Below are 24,768 nucleotides of genomic sequence, written 5' to 3' on the forward strand. Positions count from 1 at the left end.
AAAATAAACAACCTGAATAAAAAATGGGCCAAGGACACTTCACCAAAGAAGATACACAGATGGCAAATAAGCATGCTCCACATCATATGTCATCAGGGAAATACAAATTAAAACAATGAATTATTTCTACACACCTATTAGGAGGGCTAAAACCTGGAAAACTGACAACACCAAATGCTGACAAGAATGGGGAGCAACAGGAACTCTCATTCATTACTGGTGGGAGGGCAAATGGTACAGCCACTTAGGAAAATAGTTTGGCAGTTTCTTACAAAACTAAACCTACTCTTATCATATGATCCAGCAATCATGCTCCTTGGTATTTACCCAAAGGAGCTGAAAACTTATGTCCACACAAAAACATGTACATGGGTGTTTACAGCAGTTTAATTCATAACTGCCAAAAGTTGGAAACAACCAGATGTCCTTCAGTAGGTGAATGGAGAAATAAATTGTGGTACATCCAGACCATGGAATATTATTCAGTGTTAAAGAGAAGTGAGCTATCAAGCCATGAAAACATATGGAAAAAATTTAGGTGCATATTACTCTGTGAAAAAAGTCAACTTGCAAGGTCTACATGCTGTGTGATTTCAACTTTATGAAATTCTGGAAAAGGCAAAACTATGGAGACATTAAAATGATCTGTGGTTGCCAAGGGTGGGGAGAAGAGAAAAACAGGCAAAGCACACTGGATTTTTAAGGTAGTGAGATGCTCTGTGTGACATTATAATGATGGATATATATCATTATACTTTTGTCAACCTATAAAATGTACACCCCAAAGAGTGAATCCTAAGATAAACTATGAACTTCGGGTAATGATGTGTCAATGTAGGTTCATCCTTCGTAAAAAATATGCCATTCTGGTGACTGATGTTGGTAATGGCGGAGGCTATGCATGTGCGGGGGTAGAAGATATAGGGAAAATCTTCGTACCTTCTTTTCAATTATGTTGCAAACCTAACACTGCTCTAAAAAATAGTCTTAAAAAGAAAATGCATTTTTGAATGTGAGAAATAAAATGTTCTACCCATTTTCATATCATGTTAGGTGCCAGTTGCTCAGTGAATATTACAGTACGCTCTCAGACTTTCTAATTGGTCAAAGTTTGTGCCTTCCATGTAATTTCCAGTTACCCAGATAATTCATGGCAAGTGTTTTCATTAAAGATGAAGAAACTGAGACTAAGTAGGTTAGAGATCTGCGAATTCTTAGGCAAATACTATCATGGTTTAAAATGAAATTCTAATCAATCATAAAAAAAATATTTGAGAAAGTCATTTTCTTCCCTGGATTTTAATTAGTCATAGGAATTGTTTGGTACAGCTGTATTCTTGTCATTTTCAATTAATATTGATAAATTCCCACTCTCTGATATGAAATGAAGGAGTTCCTGTGTTTCTAACCTTTGATGTGTGTGTGCCAGATGTGAATGTTCCAGAGTCAAAATCCCTTTAATTATTGAGGATTTGCAGAAAGATCCACTAGAAATGTCACTGTGTCTCACAGAACAAGTCCAGAGTTCCTAAGTATTTAGTAAAATTAACTTTAGAAACTTGTGTAGATTTCCTTGTCTAGGGAATCTGCAAACCCAATGCCCGCATAATTTATCTTTCTTACAGTTCTTAAAAGAGGAGGTAAGATTACTCATGATTTTGGAAACATTTTTGCTCATGCTTGCTGCTTATACATTCTAAATATCTTCATTTAAACTGTAGCTAATTTAACTTAATTTCTTTGATGACTAAGTTTATTATACCAGTAGACTTCTGCATACCTGTCTATGAATATCTATAATTACGATCCTTAACATAAAATGAGAATCTCTTTCTCCCACTCCTCTAAAATCTTTCACGGAACTACAGTGATTCCATTTGTCCAATACTTATCAAGAATAGAGCCAGGAAGAAGATGTAAATTTCTACTGAGTCTAGTTGTTTTTCCTTTTTCAGATCTTTCAGTCTGAGCTGAACATGTAATCTAAGGGATTCTATGCTTAAATGCCATTCTTAAGTGAAAATGAAAAGTTATAAACATTTTAAAAAGGAACATCTGTCCTATGTATATGGGGTAATAAGTCCCCCACTTTTGGGTATAATGAGAACTCTGTGGAATTCATAATCAGAAAATCCTGGATGTGAATTCCAACTTCCTCATTTAACTGTGTGATCTTGAACTAGATTCTTAAACTTTCTGATTCTCAGTTTTCCAGTGCACAGATGTGACTACTAATAATTTATGCTTTTTAAAAAAATAAACATTACTTCTCTGCATTTGCTTTAGAACTTGCAGGCAGGACTTGCCTCTGTCCTAGACTCAACGGAGTCATATGCTCTAGATCCTCATCCATCTTGTATTATTCTGTCATAGAGAAGAACCTTACAATGCTCAAGATACAGAAGCGTGACTAATACTTTTAGAAAAAAAGGTCAACTGAATTCCTTTTGAGAGAGACATTAGGAAAGTAGTAACAATTGCACTGGAATCTTATAGTTCAAGTACTGATCTGTATCTTAGAAGCCAAATGATCTTGAATTCGTCGTTAATCTTTCTGGAAATCATCTTCCTTGTTTTAAAGAAGATGGAAGGTAGTGAAGAATAGAAAATCTATTTGAAAAGCAAAAGCCCAATACAAATCTAAGACCTAATATTAGTTGTTGATAATATTATCTGTTAATTTTATATTATTCAGCAGTAATTCTATCACACGCAACTTCTTTTAAGTTTTACTCTCCTTGGTCATTGGCAAACTGCTGTCCAGTGTTCCTGTCCTCCAGTAATTCACTGTTTCCATAAGAGAACAGTGGGTGAGAAGGGGCTGCCCAAATAGGAGCTACAGCTCATAGTCTTTGCTCCCTTGCATCTGCCTGGGTCTAGGCTTACAGTTCCTGCTCATTGGAATGTGAACAGAAGTGATGGGGGTGGTCCTGGGCCAAGATAGTTAAGAGACATTTCCTTAATGAATAATATATCCAGTTAACAAATATGTATTCCCTGCATTAACACAAAAGTGACACAAATAATATGTAACTATTCCTGTGAAAAGATCTAAGAAAACTAGCCTGTGTGTTGGGGAGGGTCTTGTAAAAGGGGGGCTGTGAAATCTTCTCTAATGAAGGATGAATAACTTATACAAGGGAGAGACAGATGGGGCTTGGGAAAGTGTGGGCTGATGAGAAGAAACCTTTGTAAGAAAGCTCTGAGGCATGAAGGAGGCTAGTGAGACGGATTAGCTATGGCAAGACCAATATGCCTAGAACAGAAAGAGTGAAGTGGGGAAGAGTGAGGCAATAGCAATGTAGTAACAACCATTACGTTGATTGCTTAATTATTATTGCTATTTGCAAAGTAAAGCTAATATGCACGGCTGTAACATTCCTTTGCTTTTTATCTTCTTTCTCTGCTGCCAGAAAAGCACAAGAATAAAGGCAAAAAAGAAACTTGGTAGCAAAAATATGAGTTTGCATAAATACCCAAATATATACACACACACATATATACACATATGTGTGTGTGTGTGTGTACCAACCTTCAAATTTAACTAGTTTAAAGATGTTGAATCGAAACACACCACTTTTGAAGAAAGCTCATGATGAGTAAATGTTAAATTTGTAATAAGGGAGAAACACAGAGACAATGATCGACAAATGGAGAAGCCCAAAATTTTCTCCCAGTAAGAATGTGTTAGTGTTTTTATGACATGTAAACAAAGTTACTTAGAAAAAACCATAATTAGGCATTTTCATAGAAACCTCTGAAATTATTTTAGAATATTAGTGGCAGTTTTAGTTTTCAAGTCAACAGTCACTTTATTTCAAATTAACATTGCTCCCAGTGGTGTTGAGCTTGTTGTAAACACAAAAGGAACACTATTTATCTACTAAGAGAAGTATTTATTCTTTCTTAGGACAGAATAAACATAATGGGGATGACTTTCTTTCCCTGGGAGCATCCAAGTCTCTCCAACCACTTTCCAAAATCCTAAATTAAATTGTGAGGGTGCTGTTTGTTCACACATGACTGTTTGCTCTACAGTGAGCCAGCTGAAGTTCACATCAAACATATATGCCATTGTTCAACATAATTGTTTAAAAGCAAGTGTATTTTTCCTATTATGGAAATAAAGTAATCAAAACTTAGGAGATCCAAGAACACACAGCTCTTAAGTGTAAGAACAGGAATAACACCACCACCAATGAAAATAATAGTTGAAGTTGAATGCTGAGTGCCAGACACTGAACGAGGACATCATGGGTTAGCTCATGTCATCTTTATGACATCCAAAGAATGAAGGATGTCCTCTTATCCACTTAGAGATTGTAAATGGAGGCACAGAGAGAGGAAGCACCCATCCAAAGTCACACCTTATCTGAGCCCAGGCAGCCTGCTTCTAGAGCCTGCAAATGGTTTGTCCCACACTTTGACTTATGAAGAAGCAGCCTCCGCTTCTGTAGAACAACATGTGGAGAAGGGTGTTGATTTTCATTGGAAAGGGTATCAGATCCTTCAGTATCATTATCCTGCATTATACTGCAGTGTTGGCACTAAAGTGCTGGTCTGTTTTTAAATCCCAAAGGCAAATGGTTATTTTTAATACACTGACCTAATTGCATATGGTGATCCAAGATCAGCATAAAACTCCAAAGAGAGCCTGAAGTATCAACTAAGTTTATATTGAGCAGAGGGAGAACAGTATTCTGTTCTTAAAGAGCGTTTCTTGATTTTAGGTTTAATGGCTCACTCACAGTCATTACATCCTACTGAGTAAAATGATAATCTTTGGTAAGGGGTGGAAGAGGATTGGGGTGCTGAAGAAAGAATATACAACCACATTAGTATAAAAATATACCACTTGACATTTCAGAAGGATGCTGGCATTTACAGTTAGTATTCCAAAGCAGCAGTAGCAGAAGTCTCACAGCAGTATTCTGGATTATTTCTAGAGCGTTAATCTCTGATGGTAACAGGTTATTTGGATTGTGTCAATGAGGCCATGTCATAAATTACTATATCTTACTGTAGTGGGAATTGGGAATGCAGAACAACTTGCACGACTTTAAGAGGAAACTGCTGGCAATCTTTCTAAGCACAGTTCAGAGCAGCTGAAGAGGGGGCTTCCATGTACCTCTCACTGCCCAAGGCGGAGAGTTACTGATTTAGTTGCAACAGAGACAGAATATCTCATGTACAAAACAGGTAAACTACTAGAACAATGTTTGACATATACGTTTTGTAAAATGTATTTTATATCAATACATTTTTGTCTCATTAAGTACTCATAGTGACCTTATAAGATAGTTTCATTAGGACACTGAAACAGATTTGTTAAAAGACATCTGGTTATGGACACACACGCATTTTGAAAAATATATTACTAGGACTTCCCTGGTGGCACAGTGGTTAAGAATGCGCCTGCCAATGAAGGGGACACGGGTTTGAGCCCTGGTCTGGGAGGATCCCACATGGTGCGGAGCAGCTAAGCCCATGAGCCACAACTATTGAGCCTGCCCTCTAGAGCCCGCAAGCCACAACTACTGAGCCTGCGCTCTAGAGCCCATGAGCCGCAACTACTGAGCCCTTGTGCCACAACTACTGAAGCCTGTGTGCCTAGAGCTCTGCAACAGGAGAAGCCACCGCAATGAGAAGCCCGCGCACCACATCGAAGAGTAGCCCCCACTCGCCACAACTAGAGAAAGCCCGTGTGCAGCAACAAAGACCCAACACCGCCAAAAATAAAATAAATTTATAAAAAAAAATATTACTAAAGGCTTTGTTAAATTCTAAAGTAAGATTTACTACAGAAGTGTACCAATATATACCTAAGAGTTTAATGTGGGAATTTTGCCCGTTATTAAATTATGCAAATAACTGTAGAATTGAACTGACTCTTGTAATTATGAAAATATTGGAAAATGCACTGGGCTCTACTACTTAGACTAACAAATGCATCTTCATACATGAGAACTACCCTCCAATGAACCTCAGGGCGATGGGAATCCAGCTGCATTCAAGTTCTTACTGCTTATTTTACGATGTGGGTTGGAAGGAAAGAGAGGGACAATAAATACAATGATGGACGAAGGTGATAAGTTGCATTTATCTACATTCCTTATTTCACAATATCAACAAAAGTTTCCTGGGCATTTGGAAGCATTAGCAATGGATGACAGTCTGGAGTGAGAAATAGAAAAGAATTTCTGGATCGTGCTGTGAGATGTGGTTTACGGCAAACATGTTCTGTAAATTGCCAGGTAGAAAATGGGTCACATTGTGAGGCACACTGTCTCTGTTGTTAACTAGTCAACTCTGCCATAGACAACACACAGACAAACAGAAATAGTTGTCTTCCCATAAAACATTATTTATACAAACAGGCATTAGGCTGGATTTGGCTCTCAGGATGTAATATACCCACTGTGATTTAGAGCATAAAGACAGGCCTGATGTGACCACAGCTGGAGTTACACAAAAATCAATTGGGAGGAAGCTTCAGGGACCCACCCCATTCTGGGATTAAGTCGGAGGCTGGGTTGCATGAGAGTAACACCACAAACTGACTAAGAGAGAAATATCCAAATATGTAGAAACCAGCCACATGGGATGGTCATCCCAGTGATATGGGCAAGTCATGGGTAAAAATGTGAGATTGCCTATATAACTATACACAGCTTAAAATTGTGACACATTGGAGTTGAATTTTATATTCAGGTAATTAAGGCTAATTCCCCAATGAGAAAACTAGAAGAATCCCTGCTCCAAAACCTCTGCTGTTGACTCTTTATGCTCTGTGCATATTACAGCTGCAGACATTATTTTATAAGATTCTACTTACCATTGATTCACAACTCTAACAATTAATAATTGATTGACACTATTGAGCCCAAACTTGTTTCCATTCGACTGCTAACTAATCAACATATTCCACATTGATAGTCCTTCAGATGTTTAAATGATACTGCCATGTACATTCTTTCTCAGTTTCTCTCCTTTGGCAAACTTGTCCCCCTTCCCTTCCTCTGGGATGATTAGAGTGGAACGGGGATCAGACATACCCATGATGCTCAGGATGTCTACAGCATACGCGTGCATGTATATACACAGCTCTGCAAGACAGTAAAGTCCTGTGGGCAGGGATCTCTGTCTACTTTGTTCATAATAGTCAATATACAACAAAATGTGATGTGAGTTAATAAATTCTACCATAATAACTAATATGTCTTCCTTCTGCGATGTATCTTGGCCTCTTTCTCAACCAAATATGATACTTTGTCAGAACTAAGGAACATATAGGAAAACATATGTATGGCAGAAGGAGAAGTCGGGGTTTAGAGGTGTGTGTGCAAATAGAAGTGAAAAAGAGAAAGGATGAGAAGTCAGAGGATGTCATGTGGAGCTATATTTTTTTCTAAAATTATGATTTGTGGATTAAGATACACACTACTATATATAAAATAAACAACAAGGACCCACTGTATAGCACAGGGAGCTATATTTAATATCTTGTAATAGCCTATAATGGAAAAGAATCTGGAAAAGTATATATATGTGTGTGTGTGTATATATATATATATATATACACACACACACACACTAACACACAAAACTGACTCACTTTGCCATACACCTGAAACTAACACAACATTGTAAATCAACTATACTTCAATTTAAAAACTAAAAAATAACATAAATAGCTCCTGATATGATGCCATACATATGGCAGATGCTCAGGACACATTTTTAAAGATTAATATAATAATAATACGCTTAATAACATCAACATATATTGATACCACCACTTACTAACACAGGCCTCAAGAAATCAGGCCCACATTTCAGAACATCTACAATCTAGTTGAATTTTGGCTAAAGATAAGTGGTGGAAGGAAGAAATATATTTGATTGTGAATTATTGTACACAGGGTTTATATTCATTTTAAAAGATAAAATTATTTTTAAATGATTCAAAATCATTATATTCTCACAGGATTCTCCCTCATACCTGCTTACTTCTCTGGGTCTTTGCATTTGTTCATTTAGGAGCAAAAGACGCTCTTTCCACAGTATCTCCCCTCCATTATCAACTCACTAGCATCGTGTTTACTTTTCAAAGCCTTGATGCTATTTGACTTCCTCCTCAAGGTCTTATTTGACATATTCCATCAAAATTAATTGTTCCTTCCTCAGCACTCCCATGGCAAAACTTTGTATTTAGCAAATTAAATTTCTCATGGTTTACTTTGTTATTTATATGCTTCTGTCCCCATAAGAGGTTAACTTCTCAATAGCACTGACTATTTGTAATGCATCTTCAAAAATTCACTGAGCCTGACTCAGGACATTGCACAGAGTAGGTGCTCAAACCATGTTCATGGAGTGAAATTGCATCCCAGGGATATGATTTCAGCGATATGATAACCCGTGTTTGAATGTGGACATTTTGGCCATGGAAAATGTTGTACAGGATGTATTTTTCAAAATTAAAGCTAATTAAATTTAATTTTCTTCTGAGAGTCACTTTAGAATTTCACAAGAGCCCGTGTGATAATTAAGGACACTCAGGGGTGTCACCAAGCCTGGAGTGGGAGTTACTGTTCCATCAAAAAAGACCCACTGAAGTTGCTCCTGTGTGGCTATTAATATCACCGACTGCAAAATGTGTCAAGGTTTATTAAGTGAAAATCTCATAAAGGTTTGCAAATAAAGTAGTGCTTATGCAGTATGGATAGCATATGGTTTGGCTCCCTTCAGAAGAAGGGAATTAATAAACAACGTAAAGCACCGGTGTGTTTATTCTCAGGAGTGTCCTTCAAGGATGTTGATGGGAAGTGCGGAGCACTTAATTTTTGCATTTAAGAGAAATACAGCATGAAGCGTATGTGAAGGATAGAGTCAACGTGAATCTTTTGGACTTGTAATGAAATAAAAAGATGGATCTGTGCTCACACATAAATTAGACAGCAATCAATATTTTAATTTTAGCTCTACTGAAATATAATTTTTCTTCTTATTATTCTTCATTTCCAGTACAGCTGGAGGGTTAGACTCAAGCCAACTGGAATATGAAAGAGTGAATAACCAAAGGACCAAAGTCCTCTGCCTGAATCCAGGAGCTCTTGGAGGTAAGCCTCAGTGTGAAGAGGGCTTGAAATACCCAAGGCTGTAGCTACTATGGTATGGAGAGAGGTGAAGTGTAACATTTCATTAAAGTTAAAAGGTGAAAAGCAATAGGTTTAATTGAAATAGATGACAGCACACATAGAGTGAGAAAGATTTCCCATAGAATCAGTGCTCTCTGGAGGAAGGTAGTTTAATTCTTACTGTCATCAGGCTGCGAGAAAGAGTGGCCCTAGTTAATTTCATTTCTCTGAGGAGGGAAAAGTATCTGGGCAGAAATAGACATACCGTTTACCAAAAGGAAGCTTGTGGCTTTCTGAGATGCCTCTGCACCTGGGAAACAGCTGCCCTGGCACCAGCTCACAAGTCTGACCTTTCTGGACAAATCCTGAAATAGCCTAAAGAATGTATCAAAATAATGAGAATCATTGCTTTGTTATTTAAATGTTTAAACTTTCGATCATCCAGTGTGTCATGATATAGTCCATAGATTGGCAGCGCAAATGGTCCAGTAGCTGTCACCCTAGGGAGGTTGAACAAGGAAGATTTTATTCCCCAGTTATTCTAAGGGTTGCTTTTAGGAGCAGAGATATTATATATGAAAGAACAAAGGGAAAATTAAGCTTAGTCCATACTGTGAGGTTTATCACAAAACTCACTTAAATATCAAAAGCTTACTTTTAGCTTGAAATATAGCTAAGAGTAGAGAATAGCAAAAGAAACTCTTGAAATGAGAATGGTTGAAGCTAAGTCAAGGAGTCAATAGTATTTTAATAGCTATTAAATTATTCCTTATCATTCTGTCTTTTGAAAAGAAAAACAAAACACAAAACAAAACAATTCTTCCCATGATGAGAGGACCTCTACTATTTGGCCAAACATTTTCCAATTTGATAGCAGATTTCCTCATTTCAAATATGCACAATACAATATTTTCAACTATCTCAATGGTATTCAAGTCCCAATATGCTAAGAATGCCTAATATATTCTAAACTAATTAATTTGGTATAAATGAAAAAAAATGGTAGCATCAAGAAAATTTAAAATGTGCTCATTAATTTCTACTATGTTTGGAGAGAAGAAAATGGGAATCTTGAAATATAATAAGCTTATTGATACAAGTGAAAGCTTTACCATGTCTCTTTGACTGGATAGAATCCCAAATTGAAGCAAAACAAGAAATTAATTATTCCTTCAAATTATAGCTATGCTTTCTTAAGTTTTATTCGCTATATTATTTATTCCTTTGATAAACATAGTTGAAAGAGAGAACATTTGAAAATCTGCCAAGATCATAAAGCTATGCAAGTCTTTCAACCAATCATAATAACAATAACAATAATAAAGTATCAGTTCTCATGTCTTGAAAATTATAAAATATCGTTCTTATATGTAATATTGTACCAATATAGCATATACATTAAATGCATATATAAACTGTACATTAAATGCATATATAAACATGGAATTTTTAAGAAAAGGAGAATAAGATTCTAGAAAAATAATTTTAATTATTTTATTTCATATATTAATGATCCAGTTTTATCAATAATATTTTCCAAAATGAACAATGTGATTAAATATTGTTCACTAATTTTGAAAAACAAATTTTAATGCTTTGATATGAACAAGGTAAGGTCTGAATCTGAGTTAATATTGATAATTAGTTTTATTATTTACTTATTTTTATTATTTCATTATCACGATAATAATTGCTTAATCTTTTTGACTAGTATAATTCCTTTTTTCTTCCCTGATGTCTGTTGTTCTTGTGGATTTTGTGAATATATAATTTTAAACTAACAGCTCTGAACCTAGTGAAATTATCTACTTAGTAGATTTTCAAACAGTTTAGATAAGGATGTCTCCAGAGTTTTAAAATATGCAGGAATGACATGCTTTGCCATATGATGATTAGTGAACATCTGGAAATTAATAAAAATTTTTCACAGCCATTTCCCTCTCAGTGCAGAGTATTGAAATATTCTAAATAATGTTAGAGCTCGTTTTCATAGCATCACTTTGATTATACCTTGCATAGATTTGTTCATAATTGGCTTCAACTTTGACTTATTTACTTCAAAACCAAGCTTGTGAATCATCCCTTGATTGAATTTCAGGAGTGATGCTGTGTTTGTAATGTTAAAAAGTAAACTGAGGAACATGAACATTTTCAAGATTTTATTTGAGCATAAATGGATTCGAATCAAGCAGCACCAACCAAAGGTGGTTAAGAAAGGAGCTAGGGGCAAAGCTTTTATAGGAATGATGCTGAAGCAAAGCAGAGTAATTATTTGATTGGCTGCAGCTTAAGAGGTTGCCTTATTTGGGAAAGCCTGGTTGACCATTTTTGATTGGTTGTTCTTAAGTTTTACTTTCTCTTATTACAGCATGTTGACTCTGGCTTAGGATCTTTTTTTTTTTTTCTTAATTGCAGTATAGTTGATGTACAGTATTATATAAGTTACAGGTGTACAATATAGTGATTCACAAGTTTTAAAGTTTATACTCCATTTATAGTTATTATAAAATATTGACTATATTCCCCATGTGGTACAATATATCCCTGTGGATTATTCTATACATTATAGTTTGTACCTCTTAATCCCCTAGCCTTTATTGCTTCTGCCACATTCCCTCTCCCCACTGGTAACCACTAGTTTATTCTCTATATCTGTGAGTCTGCTTCTTTTTTGTTTCATTCACTAGGTTGTTGTATTTTTAGATTCCACGTATAAGTGATATCATATGGTATTTATCTTTTTCTGTCTGACTTATGTCACTTACCATAATACCCTCCAAGTCCATCCATGTTGCCGCAAATGGTAAAATTTCATTCTTTTTTATGGCTGAGTAGTATGTCATTGTAATATATACCACAACTTCTTTATCCATTCAACTGTTGATGGACACTTAGGTTGCTTCCATGTCTTGGCTATTGTAAGTAGTGCTGCTGTGAACATTGGGGAGCATGTAACTTTTTGAATTAGTGCTTTTGGGTTTTGGAGGATATATACTCAGGAGTCATATGGTAGCTCTATTTTTAGTTTTTTGAGAAACCTCCATACTATTTTCCACAGAGGCTGCACCAATTTACATTCCCACCAACAGTGTGGGAGGGTTCCCTTTTCTCCATATCCTAGCCATCACTTGTTATTTGTGTTCTTTTTGATGATAGCCATTCTTACAGGTGTGAGGTGGTATCTCATGGTGGTTTTGATTTGCATTTCCCTGATGATTAGCGATGTGGAGCATATTTTCACATGGCTGTTGGCCATCAGCGTGTCCTCTTTGGGAAAATGTCCATTCATGGCTTAGGTTTTGATTTACTTAACATGAGCTCAGGAGGTATAAGAACCACACCAGTCTGATGACCTCGTTTAATTACGTTAACAGTAAGTTTACACAAGATGCCTATTTTTTTCAAAGTAGCCTTTCTATTAGGTATTTAAATGTGATCAGAGTATCAATTTTTTGGAGTAACATTAATGTAGCAGCAAAAAGAGAGTATTAGGAGAGAGAAATGGTCAGCACTTCCATCCCAAGACTTGCTTGTGCTGGCATGGTCAGGACTGTCTTCAATCTGCAGAGTTTTTTCAGGACCTCATTTTTCTTAAGATGTTGCATATATATTTTAAAAATTGAAGTAAAATGTACAGAGTGGAATTCACATATCATAAATATGTCATAAGTGATGTGTTTTCACAGATGTGTACAACAATATAACTGCTCCCTAGTCAAGATACAGAAACACTGTCAATCCCTCAAAATAACCTTTAACCCATTCTAAGTAATTTCTACCCTCCATAGGCAATCATTTTTTCCAATTTCTAGCACCACAGATTAAATCCATCTGTTCTTGAGCTGTAGATGAATGAAATGATGCTGTATGTCTAGCTTTTGTCTAGCTTTTTTCTGCACATAATTATGTTTCTGAGATTCATCCATATTGTTGGATGTATCAGAGTTCTTTTCTTCTCCTTCTTCTTCTCCTCTTCCTCCTTCCTTTCCCGTAAGCAGTATTGCACTGTATCAGTATACAAGTTGTTTATCCATTCTTCTGGTGGTGGACAATTTGTATTGTTTCCAGTTTTTCTTACTGTGGATACAAAAGCTATCAATGTTCCTTTACAATTCTTGTTGTGCTTTTATGCTTTCATTTCACTTGGGTAAATACCTAGGAAAGGAATGTGCCGGTAGATGTATGTTTAAGTTTACAAGAAACTGCCAAAGGATTTTCCAAAGTGGTTGGACCATTTTACATTCTCACCAGTAAGGTAGTTGAGTCCCGTTGATACACGACTGCTCCGTTAAATAAGAGTTGTTGTCATTGTTTTAAATAACCATTCTGTACAAGTAGGAAACATTCACTGAATACTCCTTTTACTGGGGAATTGCCAAGCTCCTAATTTTTATGATTTAAAGTAATGAAATCTGACATTCATTTTTACAATATAAAATGTGTCCTGGAAGAGGGATAAGGACCTGATGGGAACTTGGATGCTCTTAATCCTTACTCTGTGATAAGATAAACATTTTTCTCTAGCTTTTTCTCTTTCCAGATGGCTAAGCCATGTTTTCCTGTATATGTATCTAATTTTAGAAACATATCTATATAGAGAGAGTGAAACAAAAAAATCTGTAGAAATAATTTAAAAACGCTTTAGTAATAAAAATGATGAGTTGGTGTGAGTTCATTCCTGAAACCTAATGAATCTCCTAACTTGGATTTTGTAAAACTTTCTGATATTTTACTGATAAATTATTTTACTCATCCCACAGCTTCCTCTCAGTTTGATTCGTTTTACTTATAAACAAAAGAATTCGAATTAAGTATTCACTTTATTTTGTGGGTTTAAATTTTGTTGTTGTTTGTTTTTTTTTTTTTTTTTTTTTTTTTTTTGCGGTACGCGGGCCTCTCACTGTTGTGGCCTCTCCCGTTGCGGAGCACAGGCTCCGGACGCGCAGGCTCAGCGGCCATGGCTCACGGGCCCAGCCGCTCCGCGGCATGTGGGATCTTCCCGGACCGGGGCACGAACACGTGTCCCCTGCATCAGCAGGCGGACTCTCAACCACTGCGCCACCAGGGAAGCCCAGGGTTTAAATTTTTGTACGTTAAAATTACCAATGTGTTGAGAACTCTCTGTCACTCTGTCTCAACTTCTGTTAGATATAAAAAAAAGTCACCCAATACTATTAATGAGATCATATCTTCTTGAAATGCTATATACAGAAGAAAAAGCTTTATTGATTTAGGTATTCAATCGTGTATTATACTAATGAAAAAATAATACTCAATTTTGAATCAATTAATTCTTTTTTACTTCAAGACTTTTTAAAGTCACATTCTCAATAATTTTTCACTTTCTGCTTATATGCACAGAATATGTCTTCAATTTTTCTCAAAAATAGAAAATTAATTTCATTGTTACTTTATTAAGTCAATTTAAAATTAATTGACACTTTTAATTTTTATTATATTCTAATTAGAGTAATATATGTGAATACAGTCTCCTTGTCCTTGATTAAAACATGAATAACAAAGATAACTAACCTAAATTCTGACATGTTTCATTCCCAGAGGTTTCACCTATATCAATATGATGCATAATGTTCATGTTCTTTAGCTGTGTTTAATATATATTTATTGAATATAGATATATGAAATATACATTAGTGGTTTGCATTATTTCTCTAGTATACTTTTAACTCTATAACTTGCTTAAAAGCATGGATTCTGGAGCCAGTGTGCTTGGGTCTAAATTTCAGTTCTGCCATTTAATAGCTATGTTACCTTGTTGCTTATGTAACAGATATGTTACATATGTTGTCTGTATCTCCATTTCCTTATTTATATAATGGGGATAACTGGATGGTTGATTTTTTTGAGAATTAAATTAGCCAATATGTGCACCATATAAACATAATACTAACTTTTTAGTTTAAATACCATTGAAAGAAACTTTTATTATTACATTATTTTAGTTAAATTTAAATATTTTTAGATTTTTTATGTTAGGTTATAGAGTATCCCATTATTCTTAATTAATGCATGTTATGTCATAGTTATAGGTATGCCATAAAGTTTTAGCCATTCCTCTACTAATAAACTTTTAAAATATTTCTTGTATTATTATAAACAATGAATTATTGATGCTATTCTATATGTCTTATTGTGTGTATTTTTTTTCTTTAGTGTAGATACAAAAAGAGTAGAGATATTATAGTATGCACATTCTAAATTTCACTGGATTACAACCAAACTGTTCTTATAATCATAATATCAAAGACTATTCCTTTTCTCCACACTCATCTACACTTGATATTTAATTTAGTTTTTGGTAATCTCATGAGTTTTAATTTGCATTTTCAATTAATAATGAATTTCATTTTTAATTTTAGTATTTGACTTGTGTATGTTTTGTGTCCCTGGTCTTGCCAATTTAACAACAGGTTGTTTAATTCATCTTATTATATATTTTGGACAATAATCCCATATCTGCTATGTATGTTGCAAATACTTGTTCCACAGTCTATTCCTTAATTTTTAAACTAGTGGAATTTTAAAAGGAGAAGTTTACAGTATTGGTACAGGTACACTTATTAATTTTATTATGTGTGTATTTGTGGGTACAGGTGTGTATATTTGCATGGGTATACATCCACATGAACATACATAAACATTTTTTTCTAATTTCCGAGTTTTTGATGAAGAAGGATCAAGTGAGCTGTTGCTAAATTCAGTATCTTCAAATATAAGACATGACAATTTTCCTATTTATTATTGAGACTATAGTGATCTAGAAATATGAGAAAAATTAAAGTCTGTGTTATTGAAATCTAAACAGATTTCCAAAAAATGTAGTCATGGATTCATCTTAATACTTGCTTACATCTAATTCTTTATATTTTAAGTTTTTTACCTCTATATTAAAAAATGAATGGCATATATTCTACACGTGGAATGACATATTTGGAAATCATGCCCAAATCCTGTGTCTGAATGGGACATACATTTAGAACATTACCTGTCTTCAACTCCATGAAATTGTTATATTCTATCTCAAACAGAAATTATTAGTGAGGATATGTCTCATACCTTATGAAAACTATGAAAGACATTTTGTGCATTAAACCATATAAGGAATGCTCTCCTTTATTTCTGAGTAACCAGTCATCCCAAAACTTGGTGGCTACCAATCAATCATTTACTCTTGCTTATGTACCTGAGAGTCAGCTGGAGGTCAACAGACTTAAACATCCCATTGACCAAAGAGAATCACATAGTCGTATCAGTAGGGAAATGCACTTCTTCCATAGTAGCATGTGAAGCAAATATTTGTTGAATAACATTCCAAACTATCACAGATAGATAAAGTGGGAAATTCTGGTCCTTTGAAACTCTGCATTGAAATATGAGCATGAAATTGTTTAGTCAAAGTTGCATTCCTTGTTAAGAGTAAATAAGTTGTAATTATAGAAAATCAGTAACAGTAAATGAGAAACCTTTAACCAGAAACAAAATTATGGTTCAGTTTTTTTTTCCCACATGTTATATAACATGTTTTTATACATATGGTGAAATAAAGTGAATTTTAATAAATCATTTAATGATTGAAACACTAGAGAAATGTCTGTTTTATTACATATAAAACCCACTACTTATGTAACATGTTTCATGACAAAGAATGTTTCTTATCATGCTTAATAGATTAAATGCACTTTGAAATAACTCAGTTGAAAAATACATGTTATGCCTATATCTATTTCCCAAATTGTAATCTAATATTTTAGGTATAAGGGATACATAAGCAATTGTCTATGGTGTTGCTGTGAAGAATTCTCAAATAATCTTCATTTTAGGCAGTGATCATCTTTTCTTTAAAAAGTCCAAAATAAAATACATATTCAAGCTAAAGATTTTTTTGAATCTTTTGAAAGGTAACAGAAGGAAAGTGTTAACATTTGCCTTAGGAAGTAAAAAATATACCATATAAATGACAAATGTTGTAACCTTCACCTCTATTATGCTGGTCTTTTTTTTCTCCAGTCCTGCTAACTAATGCACTAATTCAAATAGTTCTTTTCAGAATTATTAGAATACAATATGTGTAACAGCAGACATAAAAAATGCAAGCCTGCAACTGTTCCTTAATTTTCTGAAATAGTTGCTAACTGGTTTTGTATAAAATGTATTTGGAATAAGTGTATTAAATCATTGAAAATAAGGATTCCAGGCTTTGCAGTAGAAGCAGGGTATACTAAGCATATATGTGCCAAGGAGCTTGTTTTATAACCCTAAGCTAGTTACAGCATCTATCTGGCTCATTGTAATTGTATTTGTAAAAAGAGGCATTTGAGATAAAATTTTCCTTACTTAGAAATTCTTTGGAAGACAACTAACATACTACTTCATAATTGTGATTAAATAAAGTTTGGAAGAATTGACATTTTTGCAGATACTAGGTTAGCACTGAAAGAGTCATTTCTTCATTAATTCATTAGTTAATTTATTTATTCTTACTCTCCTGTGTTCATCCATTTATGTATTTAAAAAATACATAACTATTCTTTAATCAGGGGGATGCTTTATAACATATGCTGGGACTTCACAGTAAACAAGGCAGGCATGGTCTCTAATGTCAAAAAACTTAGTTTGGAAGGAGTGATCAACATAAAACTAATAATTAAACAGATCAACTTTTCTAAATACCAATAAAGAATAACTATAAAGATTATGTCACCTTGTAGTAGAAGGTACCTACATTTTTCTGGGGGCCAGACACCTAAATAATTCTCATATGTTTTAAGTTGATTTAAGAGAGCAAAGGGGAACTTTTTCCTAGCACAGGAGACAACATGTGCCTCAGCCCTGAGATGGGAAACAGCTTAGTACCTCAGTGGGGTTCAAGAAAACCCACATTGCTTGAGTACAGTGAGGGAGGGGGGCTAGTGAGAGACGCTGGGGAGTCAGCAGGAGCCTGTGTTACAGGCTACATTATGGACTGTTGTTATGCTGGGAGAGATTGCAAACCATTGAAATATTTAAGAAAGGATATGAAAGGATCATATATTCTTTTAAAGAATCGACCAGGGTAGATTGGTGAGAAAGCTGTAGCAATGGTTTATAAATGACTCAGGCAAGTTAAAAGTAATTGCTCACTGTCTTTGAGCATGAAATTTTTATGTGCCAGGTAGTGTCTTTGGCATATTTCCACACAGGAACATTAAAAGACAACTGCTCTTATCACTGCTTCACCTGTGGGGAAACTGAAGTTCAGAAGAGTATAAATAATTTGCTCAAGATAGTAAAGCAGATAAGTGGACGACCTGGGAGAGAAGAATAAACAGTCTGTCTCCAGAATTTTTACTCTCAATCAGATTTTCTGTGGACTAGGGTTTAGGCACAGAGATGATGTGGAGTAGATACATTGAGATATTTTGCAGGTTGAAGTAATTGATTGAGAAGTTTCAAGTTTCATGAGTGGGTACATGGCACAATGGAGATAAGAAACACTAATGTACACATAGATTTTAAAGAAATTTATGAATTATAAATTATGAATTAAGTTGCCAGCCCCAAGGTTATCTTTATCTTGAATTATTTTATTATGTATTTAATTAGCATTTTGCATACCAAATTAGTGTCAGTGTCAATATTAATACAATATGTCTTTTCTCCTGCAAAAGTAACCTACGTCAAAAATTTGTAAGTTTTCAGGGCTTCCCTGGTGGCGCAGTGGTTGAGAGTCCGCCTGCCAATGCAGGGGACACGGGTTTGTGCCCCGGTCCGGGAAGATCCCACATGCCGCGGAGCGGCTGGGCCCGTGAGCCATGGCCGCTGGGCCTGCGTGTCCGGAGCCTGTGCTCCACAACGGGAGAGGCCACAACAGTGAGAGGCCCACGCACCGCAAAAAAAAAGAAAAAAAAAAAATTGTAAGTTTTCAGAAAATGTACACAAAGTTAAGGATATTATAAGCTTGAAAAGAATATAATATATATAGTATAATATAATAGAAGTGATGAAATTTATAGCCTTAGAATTTGGTTGAGAACCTGAACTTCAAGTGAGGCTGTGACTTTGACATTCATAAAAACAGCTAGTCTGGTTATTTGATAGTACATGGTGGATCAGTTTGGTAGAAGAATAAAGCAAAAATATATTTGCAAGTATTTCATATAAGGAATAATTAATCCAAATAGAAAATCCTATTTCCAAAAGACTGTGAAATGCATTTGCTTTAATTACTTCTGAAATAAGGGCATATGTAAATATATTGAAATTTTTTCTATAATGAGTATTTATATCTCACTCTTACTGTTTATAAATAATAATAACAATACAGATACTACAGCAGATGGTTAAGTGATGCGACTGTCCTTACTCCTGAAGCTTATGACATCCTATTTGGGAGCTCAACTATAGCTGTATCCTGCTCAGCCAGACAGTACATTCCAGTGGATGTTACTTGATGTCCCTCAATGGGCTCCAATATCTTGATTGGGCAATCCTATTATTTAAGTATAAAACTACTTAGAAGTATTCTGTAATTCAGAACTAAAAAAAAGTAATAGTTTGATTGAGAATATTTTTCATATTTTTCACATTCTATTTAGGCATAATTACCTTTGAAAACATAAATGATATGCCAATTCTACTTTTAGTCAGATGAGACTAACGGAATTAATTACAATGACTTCAATCTGGGCCGATTTCTTTTCTTTTCTTTCCTTCTCTTTTCTCCTTATTTTTTTCCCCATCTCGTGTGTGTGTGTGTGTGTGTGTGTGTATGTGTGTGTGTGTGTGTGTGTGTGTTTTCTAGGTTTATTGAATCTTTATCGCTCTGTCCCATGATAAAGTTGTCACATAATGCAGTTCACTGGGATAGTCTGCTCTTCACTCTATTTGTTGGGTGCTTATTTATTCATTCATTTATTCATTTTTGGTCAGGGTCCTTTTGAGTGACTGCAGAGAATTCTAAGTCTCTACATTAGTAATACAGATTTTTATTGACTATACTTAAAGGAGAGCTTTCTAACAAAGATCCCCATCAAGCACCTGGTGACAGTTACTGATTACTGTGACTATAATTGCAAACTGCTAATAGAATGGGAATGGCTGCTTCCAATCCTTCTCTGAGGTCTGCTGTCTTTATTGTGTTTCCATTTAGTCAGGTTTTGTCGATGACTCTTTTATCAGGAAATCCAACATCCACAGGGAAGATAGCTTTCACTCCCACAAGATCAAACTTCACTTTTAATCTTTCACTGTTAACAGCTACAGCAGGAGTGGAGTCATTTACCGTGTCACTCCTACTCTTATTCTGGTTTCATGAAATCATACTACATAACAGTGAGGTAAATGTGAGTTTTGTTAAATTAATATAAAAAAGGTAGCAAAGACACTAATTTTTCTCTCATTTTCTCTCATTCTGAAAACAAAATATACTTCCTATCTTAAAATATTAGATATTGAAAGAATATGTGGTTAGTGAAAATCCCATTGTATACAGATATCACAGCGAGTCACTGGAAATAATGGTGCATCTTTCCCAGTCTGAATAGTATGTGTGTGTGTGTGTGTGTGTGTGTGTGTGTGTGTGTGTGTGTGTGTACCTTCCATAGTATCACAAATTACATACATACATACGTATATACATATATTTTACAACTAGGTCATCGTATTCAACATATGTGATATGTGATTTTTTAACAACCTAAGAGGACATTTTTCCCATGAATAATTACAGATCTTTCTTTTTTTTTTTTGCGGTACGCGGGCCTCTAACTGTTGTGGCCTCTCCCTCTATCATACATTTTAAGATCTGCATTAGGTTCCAGTTTCTGTACTGCAACGTAATCAATTATACCATCTTGATTTATATTTAAGTCATTTCTAATTTCATATTATTATAAATGATATTTCAATCCATTTGCTTTATATTTGTGATATTGTTTTGTTTTATGCAACCTAAGAGTACAGTTTTCAAAATCAGCTGGTAAAAGGAATACCCACTTAAATTTCTGACAAGTTAATTTTAAAATGTTTCATTGCTTACACATCCAGGAACAGTATGTGAAAATGTCATGTCCTAGCCTCCTCATTAAAGATGTGTATTCGGGGGCTTCCCTGGTGGTGCAGTGGTTGAGAGTCCGCCTGCCGATGCAGGGGACATGGGCTCGTGCCCGGTCCGGGAAGATCCCACATGCCGCGGAGCGGCTGGGCCCGTGAGCCATGGCCACTGGGCCTGCGCATCCGGAGCCTGTGCTCCACAATGGGAGAGGCCACAGCAGTGAGAGGCCCGCGTACCGGAAAAAAAAAAAAAAAAATGTGTATTCAAACTTTGGCTTTCAAATTTTTTAGGAAAACCTGTAGCTCATGGTATTAATGCCTGTACAAGATTATGTAACTATTCTCATATTTATTTGTCATTGAGTTTATTTTTCTGTGTTTTATCCCTTTACATGTCTTGCACATTTTCCTTATAGATTTATGAGAGGTCTTCACAGAATAGGAATACTAACTCTTTGTGTATTACATATCTCACAAATTTTTTTCCTAATCTATTTTCTTGGGGCCTTATTTGTCCTCTTCAACAGAAATTTTAAATTTTTATATAGTCAAACTCATGCACTTTATCTTCATGAGTTTTTCTACACAAATTTCCTAACGAAATTTAGCTGTATTTTATTAATTTTTTTGTTTCCCATTTTAAATTTAAAGAAACATTGATTTTTTGGGGGGGGATGTAAGGGTGTGTGGTGGAGTGTGGGGTGATTAGGGAGGTTGTAGGAATCCAGTTTAGTAAAGAGATCACTTTTAAACTGTAATTGTCAGGAAGGAAGTAGGTTATAGCCACATCTTGGGGGAAAGAATATCAAGAAAAGTGCAGGGATGGGAATATTTGAAGTGCTTTGTAGGACTGTGAGTTAGCAAGTTTTGTCCGACTAGAAGATTGACTTAGGAGAATAGTGGTGGAAAGACTTCCAGAAACATTACAACAGGTGTTGTGGAACTACAGAATGTCATTCTTTGCTTTTGCCAAGCATGTGACATAATAAAAGTAGTGTTTTAGCATTGACTTAACATGAGTAATCTGATTGTCCACTCAAACAAATCAGACTTACAGAAATCACACAAATAAGATCAAGATTCAATAATAATTTCAAAGTTATGAGTTCTAAAGACTTCAGGAAAAGCAGGTTGGAATCTAGACATTGAGGACAGCTCCCTTGGTCCTTTCCTCCAGCATCTAATACATGTTCTCTGGCCCAGAGTAGATGAAGTCTCCAAATGAGTTAAGTGGGTTCTTATCACACACCAGAAATATTTAGTCTATTAAATACCTCCATTTCACACCCCAGCTCATACACTCTTTTCCCAGGGAATCATGTCTCTCAACTTCATAGATTCTGAATTTAAGCCATCTTTTATTAGGGACATCCTATTAAGAACATTCTGTAATAAGGACCATTTTTCTACGAAATATCATTAGTCTACTTGCCTAGAGTTCCATATATCATGTTAGCAAGGAAATTTAGACCAGTGCCTGCTTTACTTTCTTTCCCTTGATAGTATCGCCTGGTAAGGATGTGAATGGATCATAAGACAGTCAATTTAACTCCATCAGCCCCAGTGATGATTATTAGAAGAGATTATACGTAGTAATCTGTGTCAGGATGGAAGATCAACTAATTCATGTGTAGGTGTAGAGAACAAAGAAATGTGTTTATTCATTAAAGAGGGATTCTATAAACCTTTTTAAAACAAAACAAAAAAATTCAAAACTACTTTACCTACAATAAATAAGCATTGGCAATAAAATTCAAACCTCATCCACTTAAAATAGGGGTTTTAGATATTGTCCCTAATCAATTGTCAGGAAAGAAAAATATATAAATATAATTATATTAGTTGTATAACAATGTGAATTAGAATATGAAAGAATCACCAAATACATACAAGTTAGAGTTGCCTATTTTTAAATCAAATTCAGAAGTTTTCATCAGCAAATTCATTTGGTTCAGAGATACTTATCTAACTACAAATGAGGTATACAGACTGCATTGATTACAAAATACTGACTTTAAAGCTAAACTAAGGTATAAACAAAGGGTTGTGGAACGGAGCAGAATTCCAAATATCTGTTTGAAACAGAAAAAAGTGTATCTCCCAGGAGAAAAGTCAATTCTGCCTGTTGCTAACAGCAGTCAAGTAGACTTTTACTTTTGGGGTTTCTTTATTTTTTTTTTTCGACAGGAGCTTAATAGCATCATTTTGGACTATGGCTATTATTGCTGCAGGCGCCTTGATTTCTCCTCTGCATTATAATTACCACTAAAGGCAATGGGAGGTGGTAAAGCACTCTTCTGTCTAATTTCCTCTGATTTTCTTCTTTAGAACTTATTTTTTTCCCCTTTAAACCTTTGCTCCACATATTTTATTTGTGTTACTGCACAAGCTGCGGGACATAATAAGCAGCATTTTAGCACCATTCTGTTCTTTACTCATGGTGTGTAAATCACAGCAGAGTTGCTAACAGCTTGTGACTGACAATCTTCCTTGACAGACAATCTGTGATCCTTTCAGCCTTTTACTAATAAGCTCATTAGGTGAGAATGGCTAGAAATCCTTTCTGGAATATAGCAGTGAACCGCAGCAAATTCAGTGCATGTCTGACCACTCAAACTTTAGAGAATCAATCTTTCCTCAATCAAAACTTTGTCAAGCCCTGCTAAATGTCTACTGAAGGTTACTGAATTTTTTTTTTTAAAAAGTTTGTCCGAAAAATCAAGGAAGCTCTCTTGTCTAATGTAAATCAAAGGGGCATTTTTCTAAATAATGTCTTTTTTTTATTTTAGTGAATCAACATGTAAAAAATGTTTATCAAATGTTTAAAGTCGTCATGACTTTGAAATTGAAAGTGAAAGATAGTTGTCTGCTCAGTAGTTCAGGGACCAAAAGAGATAAGAAAATGGGTTTGATGAAATATTCAGATTTTTATCATTTGTTAGGTTCATTTGTATCTTGTGATGAATGGTGAAAAGTTTGCTGAAAATTATAATAATTACAATCAGAAGAACTCAATGCTATATGCATATTAATGATGATTAATATTCTCTTAATGAAAATGTATCAATGTAAATTTTATGCACTGATATGTGTATTTAACACAATTATATTCTAGTTCTCTTTTAAATTAAATCTTGTTCTCAGATTTATACTACAAAATAAATATATAGTCCCAGCTTTTTCACGGGACCAAATTAGTTGAAATCTATACCTTACATGAGTGACTAGCTATAGTACTTTTTCATGTGACATTCTAGAAACAGGACTGATGGAAGGTGTCAGAAAATGTGCAAAGGCTTTTATTCCCCTATTCATGGAATTACTCAAATCAGTAGAAATTTGGGAAAATATAGAACAAATAATCAAAACAGCTACAATGAAGGGCATTTAATCTTAGAGAGGAATCAAAGAAAGGGCTAGCAATTCATTGATTAGAACTGAAATTAGATGAGCCCTGTATGTCTTTTTCATACTTAATTTGATTTAAATAGTCTTTTAATATAACACTAGCGATCATGCTACATGATGAACTATGGTGTTCTAAACTAATTGATATTAATAATAATTAACACATGCC

Source organism: Monodon monoceros, unplaced genomic scaffold, assembly GCF_005190385.1.
Source record: "Monodon monoceros isolate NGI ecotype Baffin Bay Population unplaced genomic scaffold, NGI_Narwhal_1 Super_Scaffold_1, whole genome shotgun sequence".
In the NCBI taxonomy this organism is placed as follows: Eukaryota; Metazoa; Chordata; class Mammalia; order Artiodactyla; family Monodontidae; genus Monodon; species Monodon monoceros.